Here is a 17,461-nt window from a genome sequence, read left to right as displayed (position 1 = left end):
AGATTTATTCAGGAAGACAGATTATAAAGATGAATGAAGAAGGAGCAAATTTACACTGTGTATTTCCCTCTTGTAAATTGGTCAAACTGGTAAATTTTCTACTTGCCTAACCAGAAGTAAATAGATTGCACAATAGGCAATGAGTATTGCTCATACAGAGGTCTGTCAGTAAAATTTAAATTTGAAGAATAGGAAGTAATTCTCCCCAAAACCCTTTCTCTCTCTATCTCTAAATATATTTAAGGAAATAAATTGAGAAAGAGATGTACATGCATATATATATATATATATAATATTGATCAACTCATTTCTCTCTTTGCAGTTCATCCTTTGGAAATATATATAAAAACACATACACACACACATATATATGTATGTGTATCTACAGAGAGAAATAGAGGTACACAATACACACACACACACACACACCAGTGAGTATGTTTGTCTACAGAGAGAAATAGGGATACACACTGAGGTGTGTGTGTGTGTGTGTGTGTTTGTGTTTGCATACACAGAGAAAGAGGAAGAGAATTTTATTTTTTAAATATATATATATATATATATATTTTTTTTTAGTTGTCAATGTACCTGTTTTATTTGTATGTGGTGCTGAGAATCGAACCCAGTGCCTCACACATGCTAGGCAAGTATTCTACCACTGAGCTACACCCCAACCTGAAAGATAACTTTTTTAAAAATTACTGTTAAAAAGGAAAGTATATTATTAAAAACAAGTAATTAGCCTCTCTGGTCTCAGGCCTAAGTTGCGGCGACATGGCTAGAAGCACTAAGAGAGTCGGAATCGTCGGAAATATGGGACCCACTACTGTGCCTCCCTCTGGAAAATGGTGAAGAAAATTGAAATTAGCCAGCATGCCAAGTACACTTGTTCCTTCTGTGACAAAATCAAGATGAAGAGACGGGCTGTTGGGGATCTGGCACTGTGGTTCCTGCATGAAAACAGTGGCTGGTGGTGCCTGGACCTATGACACCACTTCTCCTTTCACAGTCAAGTCTGCAATCAGAAGGCTGAAGGAATTGAAAGACCACTAGAAAGTTCTACCATACAGCAAAATTGCGGGTTGTTAATTATAATAACTGGATGTTCTGATGTGAATTGCATTAATATTGCACTCTCAAAAGAGACTTGTAAATTGAAGCCCTTCTAATTTGAATTGGAAAATTTTTCTGAGATAGGTTATTGTAATTCAGGTCTTTTATTTCCCAGTAGTCAGATGATAATGGCATGAAACTAAGTCTTAAGGCTTAGGTATATACCTAGCTTTTTTGTTTTTTTTGAAACCACTGTTCAACTACTCAGATATACATTGACATATTGTACAAATTTGTTTTAAAGGTAAAATGTACTAAAATACACAAAGGATATACATAAAAAATAAAATAATAAAATAAAAACAAGTAATTACACATTTTTTTCTCACAAAAATTAATGAAGAAAAAATACTTTCAAAATAAAATTATTCTGAATAAAGCTAATCAGAATTTGAAACTTTATTTAAATGTATTTATTGCTTAAATATAAAAGCACTATATACTTCTTTAGTATTCTAGCTATTATTTAAAAGGCATTGCAGAAACTGATAATGGAAGTACAAAGTGATATAATTTTTCACATAGTATTTTACACAGTAACACAATAGTGTTTAAGATGCTCATGCCTTTTGTTCAAGTCATTTCTCTCTTTTCAGTTCATCCTTTGGAAATAATGTAATATGTTCACTGAAGTGCACAATACGTTTGTTGAAATTTTTTACAATCACAAGTAGTGGAAACAATCAAACATTAACAAAGATATCCTGAGAGAATAATGGTTTCTCATAAAATATTAAACATCTTGAAATAGTTAAGATCACATTTAAGATGTTTCATTTAATTGTATTCATTTTAGTAGAATTTTGCTTTGTTTATCCACTCATGTAATGATCACTATTGGGAAACCAAAATGGAAAGACAAAGACAAAAATGATAAAGTTCATTTCATTTCCCTATATACTATGAATAAAATTCAAAGTATTCAAACACTTGATTTCAAAGGATCATTATTTAAAAAAATAGTAAATATATAGCTATCAAAAGTTCATGGAGGGGCTGCAGTTATAGCTCAGCAGTAGAGCACTTGCCTAGCATGTGTGAGGCCCTGGGTTGTATCCTCAGCACTACGTAAAAATGAATAAAACAAAGGTATTGTGTCCAACTACAACTAAAATTAATTAATTTTTTAAAAAAAAGTTTAGGGAGGGGCTGGGATTGTGGCTCAGTGGTAAAGCACTTGCCTAGCACCTGTGAAGCACTGGGTTTGATCCTCAGTGACACATAAAAATAAATAAATGAAAAACATAGAGGTGTTGTGTCTATCTACAACTAAAAAAAAGTATATATATTTTAAAAAGTTGAGAGACTTTATAAAAGGAGGAATATGAAAAATAATGGTGTGAAGAGTGGCTTTTAAACTGTGGTCATTAGGTTAAGAGCATCAAAAAGTTATTAGAAATACAATTTTTTAGACTTTAGTCTGCAGAAATCAATCAGAAATTCCTGGTGATTTCAGTGCTGACCAAAGTGAGCAGATTGGGACAGCTGAAATGCTTCATATGACATTTTCAGAAAGGGGAAGAAAAAATCATATAAATGGAAAAGAGATCTAAAAAGAATTTGACCTCTATGATTGTTGTGATCTTAGCACAGGATTTCCAACTGGTATGCAGAAATATAGCTAAAGGAGAGAGATGGAATTCGTTTATATGAAATTATTAAACTAGGAAAGAGGGAAAAGACAGAAAAAATAGTTTACTACTTACATAGCGCATAGACTAGTAGCTAACTAAATTGTAGTGCTCAAACTAAGAAAGAACCTATTTTTGCTCTTTTGTTTTTGGTTTATTGTTTGTGCTGCCTTTAGTTTTTACAAAGCTACCTCCAATGTGCAATAATTGGCCTCGCCTTCTCTAGGCTTTAAGACCTAAAATTTATTACATCTTCATCATTGCTTTAAATATCCCCAGTTCATGGTGTTCCTGATGGGTGCTTAACCCAGTGGTAACCACTGTTCTGGAAACTGGAATTTCTGAGTGCTTCCAGAGTGATGTATTCTATGAGACAGAATAACCATGGAAGAGATAATACGGAAACATTCATGTTACAGATGGTTTCTTCAGAGGAATCAAATACATATATACTTGTTCTTTTGGGGATTTTTTTTTTGAGGTAAACAAGCAAGTAAGACAGAATGAACTGAGTCATAAATCTTTCTTGGCACAAGAAGACTGGATTAAAAATCAAAAGCTTAAACAATAATTTGGAAGCACAGTGGCTTTGGTTAGCTTCACTAGTTGTCAGGGCAAGAATCTGAACTATTGCAGATAATTCAAGTAAGATAATGACCGAATAGTGTTCATTTAAATTAGTGACAAAAAAAAATGGTGACCTTGGCAACAAAAGCAAGGCTGGATTGACAGGAAGGGAGCAGGATGGCTGTGGATTGAGAAGTGTGAATGAAAAATGAAGGAGCAGCGACGGGGGAAAGAAAAACTTTTTAAACCTATATGTTAAGAAAAAACAAACAAACAAACAATGAAAATAGCAGTTTTCACAACTGAGGAAAAAAAAATCACTGTGATTTACATTCTGCTTTTCAAGTACAATGAAATATAATTCTGCTCAGATTTTAATACATTCTAAATTGTACACGGTGAATTTGTATCACTGTGTAGTCAGTAAAAATAAACATACTCTTAAAAATAAGTATTTAGTTCAAAATTCCAAAACGCTATAAGGCTAAGATGCATCAAGCTCATAATCCAGTCTCTGGCACACATCCAAATTAGGTGAGCATCTGGATCTCCTAAAGGAAATGGAGAGTTGTGTGCTTGGCCCTGTGACTGCAAAGAAGATCCAGTAAATTCACAGAAGAGTTCAGATTATACCTTGGAGCTGTTATGGCAAACTGTACGTCTAATTGACAGCTTTTCTGCTGAAAACATCAATAATCTTTCATTTTGGGCTCCAGATCCTGAGCAAGACTCTAAAGGCTCATTTTGAAAAGTTATAGCTTTACAGGTCACCTCTGCAGCAGATTTATATAAGAATTTTATAGTGGATAGGAGAAAGTGTAAGGGTGTTTGGGGAGATGCTCTTACTCTCTACAAACCTGGGTCAAAGCTCTTCCTAAGAACAAAAATGAACAAAAAAAAAAAACCTCACAGCCAAATGACTCTTTTATTATATTATTTACCTTGCCTAAAATTTACTGAGAAAATGGGCCATCAATTGTTTCCATCTCAGGAAAGCATAACAAAATGCCAATTAATAAGGTATAAGCTGAATTTTTGGCTTGAAAATATCTTAATGATATTAAAACTTCTTTATTTGTTTTGGTAAAGTGGTTTGAAGATGTTTACCTTATGGGCAGAGAATGACTTATATTTGAGTTGCTGTACAGAGAAAATGTAGACTTATACAGTTTAAACCTTAGGTGATGGGGAGAACATAGCAGAAGGGAATGGCAGAGCATCACTACTGAGCTCATGGCAACCAGGAAACAAAGAGAGACAAAAAAGATGCTGTTCTATAATCCAAAGGGTACATCTCCAGTGACCTACATCTTCCAGTCACGCCCTACCTGCCTACAGTTAACATTCAGTAATCCTTTGAAATTATTAATCCAGCATATGGATTAGGTTAAAACTCTTGTAATGTGCTCACTTCACCTCTGACAATTCCTACAATAATATATGAGATTTTTGAGATTCAAACAACAACAATCACTCTAATCATGTAGCAAGTGCACAAATGTTAACTGTGGCTGGTTGTTACCATACTATACTATACAGAAGTAAACTAAAATTTTCTCAGATAGTTCTCTTTTAAAATATTAGCATAGACCCGCGACATCTTTGTAGTTAATACCTGCTACAATTGAAGAAATGTGATGGACTGCTCACTTTTTGTATTAAAATATTATTTTTAGTAGAAACTGCTGACTTTTTTTCAGATCAATATTATTTCACTATCTGATTCCCACTTACTGATTCTTCATCCATGCTCTCTTAATGGTTAAAATAACAAGAGTCAAATTTTCAACTCACCAAATAAGAACTTTAGTGGAGTTTATTAGTTTCCAGGAAATTTTGTTAAGCTAACACATGTCCTCTAGCATTAAATGAAGGGAATGTTTTCTAGTTTTGATAATTAACACAAAGGTCCTAATTGGGAATGTTTTAGTAGAAATACGAAAAAAAAAATCCAGATACCTGTGATTTTTGTGGGTTGATATTCCCATATCAATACTGGATGCAGTATCTGTAAAACAAATATATTTGTAGTATGTTTAAACCACTGTATTTTAGGTATTAATACTGCAGAGCCAAATTATATTACAAAGAATTTGCTTTTGTTCTGTGATTTTTCCATAAAATTAATCATCTCTGAGGGATTGTTGTTGGAGTCTTCTATGGGCAATTAATCTTAAGAGAAAGATAATGGGAAACAGCTCATTATATGGAGAGGGTATGTAGATACAAGTAGTTATTGACAGACATTCATTCTCTTTAGTTGATTAGATGATAATGATGTGGTTAATTAAAAAAAAAACAACAAAAAAACGTAACTCTACCTTCTCAAACACTTACTTTCTTGCAGCCTCTTTTAGCCGTGGGTATACTTGGGACAAATGATGTGTAATAAAAATACACTGTATATATATATATATATATATTTTTAAATCTTACAGTTTTCTTATAAAAAGGAAGAGAGCTTTTTCATGTTTTCTGTCTTTTCTACTTCTCATATTTTCCTTTTGTAAGTTGTAAATGGCAACCTATGATAGAACAACTTTCTAAAAATTATGAAGACTAAAATTATATATTGAGGACATCGAAGAAGAAAGAAAAAAATTTTGTTCTTTGAATAGTTGTGGGTCACTGGCACAATGAGAAAAATCCAATTTTATTTGGTCATGCCCTATAGTTGTATTTGATATATGCGAAGAAATAAAACTCTAAATGATTACAAGTACTTCTGTAGGAAAGGCCTTGAGCATGTTCAAGGAGTTGGGACTATCATAAAAGGCTGTTTCAACTCTCAGTTTTTTGGGTCATGTGTGAACAAGGCAAAGGACTCTTACAGAACAGGTCATTGACCATGCCAAGGCCACCACCACATTTCTGATTTCAACTCATTATACAGAGGTTACATTTCTATCACTGCTCCTACAAGTGATTGCAAAGATCCACTCAGATTTTCCCAGTGCTCCCAGCTTGATTCTAAGTTTACCCATTTCTTTGCTTTAGAGGCCCTATAAATACTCTTGATCACGTCATGATTCTATGGATATTTTTATTAGTGATTGTACTAGGTGGAATTGCCTTTGGTTTCGAAGAAGATCCCCTTCACCAATGAGGTCTTTACTGGAAATAGCTGAAAAAGAGTAATTCCCAGCATGCTATCACTCTAAGGACCTCCTCTGTCCTAATCTTACCTGCATCTTGTGTCAGTGTGTGATTGAATTAGGGACCATGTGAACCATCCAAGATAAAAACACCATGACAAGATCCTTAAATTAACCTTCTTCCTTATAATATAAGATAGTGTTTGCAGGTTCTGAGGATGAGGGAGTGAACACATCTTTGTGGAGGAAGGATCTTTTTTTTTTTTAGCCCACCACACACATTATATCACTACAGAAAGACTCAGGCAATGATAACATCAATATTAACCAGAGAAAGCAAGATGTGTTGTTATCTTCAAAGAAGTAGTGGTAAGATCAATGACCAACTTCAAAATAGAAATCATAAAGTTAATATAACCAAACAAAACTTTTAGCATACTTAGAAACTAACAGGAATTTTATAACAAAGCTATTCATTTAAACAATAAAGAGAGATCTGCCTAGATAGCTGCACACTAGTAAGATAATTCACCAGGAAACAATCCTAAGTGGGAATTTTTAAGAAAAAAAAATCCCTGAATGATAAGGGAGAATAAAGAATGTAAGTAAATCGGGTATGGTGGTACCCACCTGTAATCACAAAATCACGGTGGCTCCAGAGGCTAAGAGAGGAGGATTGCAAGTTAAAAGACAGTCTCAGCAAAGTCAAGGTGCTAAGCAACTCAGTGAGACCCTACTTCTAAATAAATTACAATATAATATCTAAATAAATTACAAGATAATATCTAACAGAATAGGCTCAAAATAGATAAAGTGAGAATAGCAGTACTAGAAACAGAAACAGACCCTCATAATCATAGTAGGAAAGGCCACATACTCTAATAAGTAATTTACAAGACAAAAATCCATCATTAAGCATATATAGTCTTTGAGAAATGCAATTAATAAAACTGATCCAATTAAAATAGACTACGCTTCCAATAATTGGGGAATAGACACAATTTTTCATGTGCCCCTGGATCATTAACCAGAATAGACTACATGCTGGACCATGAAACAAATACATATAAATTTCCAAGGATTGAAATCACATAAAATATATTCTTTACCTCAGTAAAATTCAGCTAAAAATCAATAAGAAGTTAGATAAGTAGAAAACAACTGTCAATGAAGCAGCACAGTTAAGAAACCACAAGAAAATAAAAATGCACTGAATGCTAGAAAATATTTTAATTAAAAAATGATAAAACATTTCAATACTTAATGTAAATGAGGTCTACGGAAAGAATTTTCTTGCTTTAAATGATTGGATATATTGCTATAGTTTAAATGTCAGTTGTCTCTCCAATGCTCATGTGTAAGACAATGCAGGAAAGACTGAAGGTGAATGGTTGGGTAATGAGAATCTGAACCTAATCAGTGCATTAATCACCTGATAAGGATTAACTGGTGGTAACTGAAGGAAGATAGGCTATGGCTGGAGAAGATGGGTGCCTGGGGGCATGCTTTTAGGGTGTATATTTTGTCCTTGTTTAGTTGAGTTTCTCTGTATTTTCTGGTGCCATATCCTGTGCTGCTTTCCTGAACCACACTCTTTCACTGTGATGTTTGGCCTTACCTTGGGCCCTGAGGAATAGAGTCACCCATTTATGGGCTGAGAACTCTGAAATTGTGAGTCACCAAATAAACTTTTTCACTTCTATGCTCTACGTTGTTCTTGTCAGATCTTTTGGTCTCAGCAGTGAAAATGCTGAATAAAACATGCATTATAAAATATATATATTTGCCAAAATTAATTATAGTTCCAGAAAGTTCAGAATACCAGACAAGATAAATACTCAAAGTCAACACCAAAGCATTTCATATTGAAATTGCAGAGAACCAGATGCAAAGAGAAAATATGAAAGAAGTCAAATGCATGGGGAGAACTCTTGCCTGTAGAAGAATGAAGGTGAGAATTACACTGGATATTGATTGGCAAATTATGCAAGCCAGGAAAAAGTGCAGCAAAATACTTAAATAATGAAAGAATAAAAGATCAACATCTTTTGTCTCCCACAACAGCTAGTGAAGGCAAAATACTTTCTCTGATAAATGAAAACTGACTCAGGGGTGGTGGTATGTGCCTATAATCCCAGCACCCAGGGAGGCTGAAGCAATTCAAAGCTAGCCTAGGCAATTTAGTGAGGCTCTCAGAAACTCAGGGAGACCCTATTAAAAACAAAATAGAACTATGAAAGGTGCTGGTGGTGTGGCTTGTGGCTCAATGGTTGGGCACCCCTACTTCAATCACTGGTGTTTAAAAAGCAAAACAAAATAAAATTAAAAAGTTAGAAATTTTTTTGTAGACAGTCCTGCAAGAACTGTTTTTAAAAGTTCTTCAAAGAGAATAAAAATGATGTAGATCAGAAACGCAATTACTTGAAAAGAAGTAAGAGTATTAGAAAAGGAATGACTGGAGCTAAGCTAATGCTTTTTATTGTTCTTATAATTTGGTAAGAGATCTGAAAATTAGGTTGTCATTTCTCCACAACTCTTTCTGTATAATCAATACTGTTCCAACCAAATCTTAACAAGTTATTTTGTGCATATCAACAAATTAGTCCTAAAGATTATGTGGAAAAACAAAGAACTCAATGTAGCACACACAACACTGAAGTAGAATGAAGGCAGACAGCTGATACTACTCAAGTTTAAAGCTTACTATATCCTGCAATAATCATGACGGCATGGTACAATAATGAAAGATCAGATAAATGGTTCAACAGAACAGAGCATAAGTGTGTAGGAGAGTAACACAACTATTGTCAACTGATCTTTGGACACAAATTAACTAAAATGTGCCCTATATTTGTAATATAAGCTATCAACTTTTAGAAAACGACATAGGTATAAAGAAATATAACTTTGATATTCAGTTTTTAGATTCATGAAAAAGAAAATTCATAAGGAACGTTTTGAAAAGCTAAATTTTATTAAGATAAACAAACTTTGCTCTGAGAGTGAGAGAAGACAGATACCGGAAGAAAAATTTTATATGATATATGTTTATATAGAAGCTGTATGCAAAATATACAAAACTTTCTTAAAACCAATATAAAAAATAAAAATGTGAAAAAATACAGGCACTTCATCAAAAAATACATAGATGGAAAATAAGCACTTGTAAAGATGCTAAGTATCACATATCATTAGCAAATTACAAATAAAATAACAGTGAGATACCACAATGATTAAAATCCAAAAGGACTAACAATACCAAATTGTACTGATAATATGGAACAATTGGAAATTTCATTCATTTCTGAAGGAAATGTAAAATGTTATAGTTTTCTTTTTTTTTGGAAGATAGTTTTACAGTATTTCTAAGTTAAACATAATTTTATCACAGAATCCAACAATCCTAATTTGCCAATATGTCCCTAAATGATTTAAAACTATATCCACAAGAAAAAATACACATGAATGTTTACAGCACCTATAAATGCCAAACAGCGGAAGCAACCTACTTTCCTTCAAGGGTGAATGGACAAGCACACTATGATACATGAATATAGTGGAATGCTATTCAGTCATAAAAAAGAAATTAGTGATTAATCCACAATAGACATGAAGAACCCTAAACCACAGGATGCCCAATGAAGTCAGTCTGAAAGTACCATACACTTTATGATCCCAACCATATGATATTCTGGAAAACCAAGCATCAAAGAGAATAAAAATATAAGTGTTTGAAAGGAGTTAGGTGATCACAGGACATTTTTACTCTATTAATGTGTTCTTTATAATACCATCATGGAGGATACATATTTTGCAATATCAAACCAAAGAAAGTGAACCCTACTTCATGTTAGTGGATGTATTTTAATATATATGTGTGTATGTGTATATATATATATATATATATATATATATATATATACACACCTATATGTATACATATATATTACATTTCATATCTTTACAACTCTATACATACATATATAAATGCACATGTATATATATATATATATATATATATATATATATATGATTGTGCAAAGTATTTTTCATAATTTAAGTGTTGTAGATATAGACATTAATATTGAAATGAAATAGACTAATTTGTGATCATCCAGTTTATGAATATCAGATAACCCAAAAATATTTGGTGAATTGCCACTGTTGAAAATCAGGTAGCTTGTGAATTTATTGTTATTCAATACATTCTAACATTATTACAAGACACAAACACACTTGGTCTGTGTTAATGGAATAACATGCTCATGACAACTGGCTTATCTGATAGGTTGCTTTTTTGATGCTATGCCAAATATAAAATAAATTTAAGCTGATTCTAAACATACACTAATGATAAATAACACCACTTAAAATATTCCAACTTATTTAGAAGAAGGCTTATGAAGCAAGTTTTAAGAAGTCTGCTAAATAATACTTGTATAAGCCCTGTATATTTCTGACACTTATTTAATATATCTCTATGGAACACTGTGACATTCAATTTGTTCTATTGGTAAGCAGCCTAATGTATCCGGGTTCACAATTTCCCTGTCCACATACAACTTATGCGGCATCTTAATCACAATTCGGTAATCACATTTAGTTTTATGTAATTCCAGTGAACTCTTCCTTCTTTTAAATGAGTTATGTATGAAGTTTTTTATTACGACAGCCACATTTGAAGACATGTGATTATTGATTTATGAAGATCAATCTCATTTGATCTTCAATTGGAAACTCCTCTGTTAACACATTTCATGAGCTATATAGGAGGTAGTTTACCCTTTTATGATGCTTCCTGTGGTTTTCAAATTTGAAAATTGTTTTAGCAATTTCCTATTTGATGAATTCATAAAGTAAAAATCATATAGACATACACAGTATGGTGGACTCTCAGTCTTTCCATCTCCTCCTGCAGATCACTGCTTAATTTTACATAGATCATTTTGGAAAGGTATTAATAACAAAACGAAAAAAAGAGAGAGAGAGAAAACTGACATTTAAAGGCAAAATACTTTTTGAAAACAAAAACTTCCAGCAAAACTGAGATGTATTTTCTCAACTGATTTCACTTTATTTTAGCCTCAATACAGATAGATTTGAATATAATATGCCTGACTCCCTGCTCTCCTGATTTTCCCAAATGGAATGTTGTATTTTAGTGTGAAGTCAAATGCAATGTTGTTTTTAAATGTGAAGAAGTTACATAGCTTATCTGTAAACCAGAAGTGAAGGAAACTGTAAATGATTAATATATGCCTATTTATGCATTGTTACATACAGCCAATGCTATTATTCTGTCCTCCATTTCTGAGTTTGCCAGAGCAAACACTTGTGGGAATACTGTATTTGAAAATCTTTCTACAACAGTCTACTGATGTGATTAGGTGCTCTACATGACCCTGTTCCAGTGATAATTTGAATGATTATCACATCATCAAGGACCATGTGTCCAGGCACATGACATTGCTTGACTTTGCTTTCAGCAGGATTATGTACCTGAAATGTGATTATATTATATTTTTTTCATATCAATTTTATAGTATATGCTAACTAAAATAAGTTAATGTCTTTGTTTATTTTATTTTCTACAAAATGTTTTATATTATCAATATCATCTGTATATGAATAATGGGTACACATTTCCCCATGTAGCTTGGTGCCTTTTTAATCTTTATTTTTTTTTTTTATTTTTATGTGGTGCTGAGAATCTAACCCAGTGCCTCATGCATGCTAGGCGAGCTCACTACTACTTGAGCCACATCCCCAGCCTCAGCTTGGTGCCTTTTTGAGATAAAAATATTTAAAAATATAGTAGTATAATAGTATAGTAGAAGTATAATGCAAGTACAATAAACTGTATTTGTTTAAAATGTACTCTTTGGTCTTGTGTCCTTTTTTGCCATATGAATTCTCTCTATCTCTCATGTGCCACTTGATGCTATTCATTATGAGCCATCACCAGAAGCTGAGACTGGAACCATTCTCTTGGACAAGCAGAACTGGAGACAAGATACTACAATACCAGGAACAAGAATTTGTTCCTGACCAGATGGTTCTGGCCAGTACAAAATTGATCATATAGAGAAACATAAAGTCATCCTAGGTTGGGTCTCAAATGTGCATGAGCTCCACTGCCTGTAATGAATACTGGGCAGAAATAAAGTGCATTGGAAATGCCTCCCGAAAACAAATTAAGTGTGAGCCTTGTTAGGTGTCTACACCTATACAATTGTCATAACAAAAAAAAAGATAAAAAGGCATGTTCATTACTACCACAATTTCTTTGTGCACATTTATAAAATCCTTTCCCTTTTTCTATCCCTGTAATAATTCTACCGCCAATTCACTAATTTGAATTTTATTGATTTCTACTATATTGAAACATTTTATAATTCAAATTGGTTATAGGATATTTAGAGTCTCTTTTTGGAAATATTGTATTTACAGTGATCTTGGTTGTTTTTCACGTTGAGGTGCAGTTCTCCTAAAACATTATAAATACTAAGGTCTTCATGAGTTATATAAACTTAAAATGTGTTCTGACGGATAGGCTGGTCTTTTTTTTTATTTGTATTTGTATGCATTTTTAAATAGTTATTTGTAGTTAAATAACACAAGCTCTTTAAATAAGGAGTATGCATTAATGTATGTTGTATCAACTAACACAAATTGAGGTCTTTATAATATCTATGTATTTTCTCCTACAACTTAAATATATTAACTTTTCACATTCACATTCTTAATGCAATTGATGTGTATCTTTACTGTCTTTTGAAGAAGTACTTCAAATTTCTTAAAATAAAATTTGAGTAAACGTTGGTTTTGTTTTCCTTTTCTTATTTGATTTTTTAAAATAATTATTTATTTATTTTTATTCTAATTTTTTGCATATAATAGCAGAATAAATTATATTTCATATTATACATATAGAACCCAATTTTTCATACCTCTAGTGGTACACAACATACAGTGTGTCTTCACACATGTACTTGGGGGTAATGATGTCTATTTCATTCCACCATCTTTTCTAACCCCATGCACCCTCCCTTCCCCTCCATCCCCTTTGCCCTATCTAGAGTTCCTCTAATACTACCATGCTCCTCAGCCCCCAACTCCATCATGAATCAGCATCCTTATGTAAGAGAAAGCATTCTACATTTGGTATTTTGGGATTGGCTAACTTCACTTAGCATTATATTCTCTAACTCCATCAATTTACCTGTAAATGCTAAGATTTTATTCTCTTTTAATACTTAATAATATTCCATTGTGTGTATATATCACATTTTATTTATACATTCATCTATTGAAGGGCATACAGGTTTGTTCCTCAGTTTAGCTATTGTAAATTGTGTTGCTATAAATATTGATATGGCTGTGTCCCTGTAGTATGCTGTTTTTCAGTCCTTTGGGTATAGACCAAGGAGCAGGATAGCTGGGACAAATGGTGGTTCTAGTCCAAGTTTTCCAAGGAAGGTCCATACTGCTTTCCACACTGACTGGACCAATTTGCAGTCCCACCAGCAATATATGGGTGTGCCTTTTTCCCCACATGCTTGCCGACACTTATTGTTGTTTGTATTCTTAATAGCTGCCATTCTGACTGGAGTGAGATGAAATCTTAGAGTAATTTTGATTTTCATTTCTCTAATTACTAGAGATATTGTACATTTTTTATATTTTTGTTGTTTGAGTGTATATAATATTCTGAGAAGAGTCTGTTCAGTTCCTTGGCCCATTTATTGATTGGGTTATTTATTTTGGTGATTAGATTTTTGAGTTCTTTATGAGTTCTTTATATGTCCTAGAGATTAGTACTCTAGCTGATGTGGAAAAATTTGCTCCCCAAATTTATACTCCCTATTCACTTCACTTCTTGTTTATTTTGCTGAAAACAAGCTTTTAAATTTGAATCATCCCATTTGTTGATTCCAGATTTTGATTCTTGCACTATATGAGACTTATTAAGGAAGTTGGGGCCTAATCTGACATGATGGAGATTTGGGCCTACTTTTTCCTCTATTAGGCACAGTGTCTCTGGTTTAATTCCTACATCAATGATCCACTTTGAGTTAAATTTTGTGCAAGGTGAGAGATAGGGGTTTAATTTAATTTTTTTGTATATGGATTTCAATTTTTCTCAGCACCATTTGTTGAAGAGGCTATCTTTTCTTCAATGTATGTTTTTGGCAACTTGGTCTAATATAAGATAACTGCAATTATATGGGTTAGTCTCTGTGCCTTCTGTGTCCTCTATTTTGTACCTTTGGTCTACCAGCCTATTCTGGTGTCAATACCATGCCTTTTTTTTTTTTTTTTTACTATTGCTGTGCACTGTAGTTTAAGATCTTGTATAGTGATACCACCTGCTTCACTCTTCTTGTTAAGGCTTACTTTAGTTATTCTGGGTCTTTTATTTTTCCAGATGAATTTCATGACTTTTTTTCTAATTCTATGAGGAATGTCATTGGGATTTTGATTAAGATTGCATTAAATTTTTATGGTGCTTTTGGTAGTATGATCATTTTGACAATATAAATTCTCCCTATTCAAGAATAAGGTAGATCTTTCCACCTTCTAATATCTTCTTTTATTTCTTTCTTTAGTGTTCTGTAGTTTTTGTTGTAGAGGACTTTCACCTCTTTCCATTGATTCCAAGTTTTTGGTTTTTTTTTTTTTTTTGAGACTATTGTAAATGGGGTATTTTTCCCCATTTCCATTTCAGAGGATTTGTCACTGATATACAAAAATTCCTTTGATTTATAGGTGCTGATTTTATATCCTGCTACTTTGCTGAATTCATTTAATAGTTCTAGAAGTTTTCTCGTGGAGCTTTTTATTCTAGATATGGAATCATATCGTCAGCAAAACAGTGCTAATTTAAGTTCCTCTTTTCCTATACATAACCCTCTAATTCTTTCATCTAATTGCTCTGGCCAGTGTTTCAATAACTATGTTAAATAGAAGTGGTGAAAGAGGGCATCCCTGTCTGTATTACTTCTTGTTTAAAAGTCTTATAGAACTCATCTGTGTGCCATCTGGTCCTGGGCTTTTTTTGGTTGGTAGGCTTCTGATTGTCTCATCTATTTCATTGCTTGAAATTGATCTGTTTGAATTGTATATATCATTCTGATTCAACTGGGGCAAATCATATGACTCTAGAAATTTGTCAGCACTTCAATATTTTCTATTTTATTGGACTACAAGTTTTCAAAACAATCTCTAATTATCTTCTGTATTTCTGTAGTGTCTGTTGTGATATTTCCTTTTTCATCACATATGTTAATAATATAAATTTCTCTCTCATTTTCTTCATTAGCATGGCTACAGGTTTGTCAATTTTCTTTATTTTTTCAAAAAAACACCTTTTTGTTTTATTGCTTTTTTATTGCTTTTTTCAACTTTTCCTTTTCTTACAATTTATTTAATTATTTAATTTCAGTTCTGATTTTCATTATCTCTTGTCTTCAACTGCATTTGGTGTTGATTTGTTCTTTATTTTCTAAGACTTTGAGATGTAATGTTAGGTCATTTATTTGTTGACTTTTTCTTCTTTGAAGAAATGAACTTTCCTCTTATTACTGCCTCCATAGTGTCCCAGAGATTTTTATGTGTTGTATCAGTGTTCTCATTTATGTCTAAGAATTTTTAAATCTCCTCCTTCATGTCTTTTGCAACCCATTGTTCATTCAGTAGCATATTATTTAGCCTCCAGATATTGGAGTAGCTTTTGTTTTTTTTTATTTTATTCCATTTGATCTGATAGAATTCAGGGTAGTATCTCAACGTTTTTATATTTACTAAGAGTTGCTTTGTGGCATAATATATGGTCTATTTTAGAGAAGATTCTATGTGCTGCTGAGAAAAAAATGTGTATTCACTTTTTTTAAGGATGAGATATTCTCTATATGTCAGTTAAGTCTAAATTATTGATTATAGTATTGAGTTCTATAGCTTCTTTGTTCAGCTTTTGTTTTGAAGATTTATCCATTGGTGAAAAAAGTGTGTTGAAGTTACCCAGAATTATTTTCTTGTGGTCTGTTTGACTACTAAACTTGAGCAGAGTTTGTTTGAGTAACATAGATGCTCCATTGTTTGGAAAATATATATTTATTATTGTTATGTGTTGTTGGTGTGTGGTTCCCTTGAACCATGTGAAATGTCCTTCTTTATATCTTTTGATTAACTTTAGCTTGAAGTCTACTTTATTTGATGTGAGGATGGAAACACCTGCTTGCTTCTGCAGTCCATCTGAGTGGTAGATTTTTCCCAACCTTTCACAGTCGGTCTGTTTATATCTTCCTATAAGATAAGTCTCTCTGAGGCAGCATATTGTTGGATCTTTTTTGTTTGTTTGTTTGATTGTTTGTTTGATCCAATCTGCTAGCCTATTGTATTATTTGTATTCCCAGGCATTTTTGTTATTTAATTTGACTTATTTTCTCTTTTGATTAGTTTTTCCTTTAGTGTAATACCTCCCTCTGTTGATTTTCATTGTTGTTTTTCATTTCCTCTTCAAGGAATATTTTGTCAAGCTTTTCTACCTGTAAAGTCTTTTAAATTTTGTTTATCATGGAAGGTTGTCCCGTCTGGCAACCTTCCATGATAAACAAAATTTCTGGGGAGGAATGAAGGGACAAGAGACAAGAAAGGTGACAGCAAGACAGGTGTCTGATCAAGCTGCAAACTTTTATTGTTCACACAGGGGTATTTATATGCTGGGGATGGGGAAGCTCTCTAATCAACAACTGCTGGATGTGGGTGGTAAAACTGCCAGGTGCAAGATGTCTGATGATCCTGATAACCGCAGGATGTTCCAGGGAGATAGGTAGCTGCAGGATGCCTCCCAGGCAGGATGTCTCCCAGGGGGCTGTCAGGCTAATCTTTGAAGGAGAATTTCCTTCTAGTCCCTGACAGAAGGTTTTTATTTCATCATCAAATCACAACCTTAATTTTGGTGGATATGAGATTCTTGGCTGGCATCTTTTCTTTTTTGGTATGTGTTGTCCTAGGATCTCCTAGCATTCAGGGTCTGGGTTGAAAAATCTGCAC

General features: G+C 33.0%; 1 pseudogene; it reads left to right on the top strand.

Annotated features, from left to right (window-relative positions):
• Positions 1-774: 774 nt before the first annotated feature.
• LOC107151184 lies at positions 775-1,071 on the top strand (annotated as a pseudogene).
• The last annotated feature ends 16,390 nt before the right edge of the window (positions 1,072-17,461 follow it).

The sequence above is a fragment of the Marmota marmota genome, unplaced genomic scaffold (genome assembly GCF_001458135.2).
Source record: "Marmota marmota marmota unplaced genomic scaffold, marMar, whole genome shotgun sequence".
In the NCBI taxonomy this organism is placed as follows: domain Eukaryota; kingdom Metazoa; phylum Chordata; class Mammalia; order Rodentia; family Sciuridae; genus Marmota; species Marmota marmota.
The sequence above is the reverse complement of the archived record's forward strand: the minus strand, read 5'-3'. Positions and strand labels throughout refer to the sequence as shown.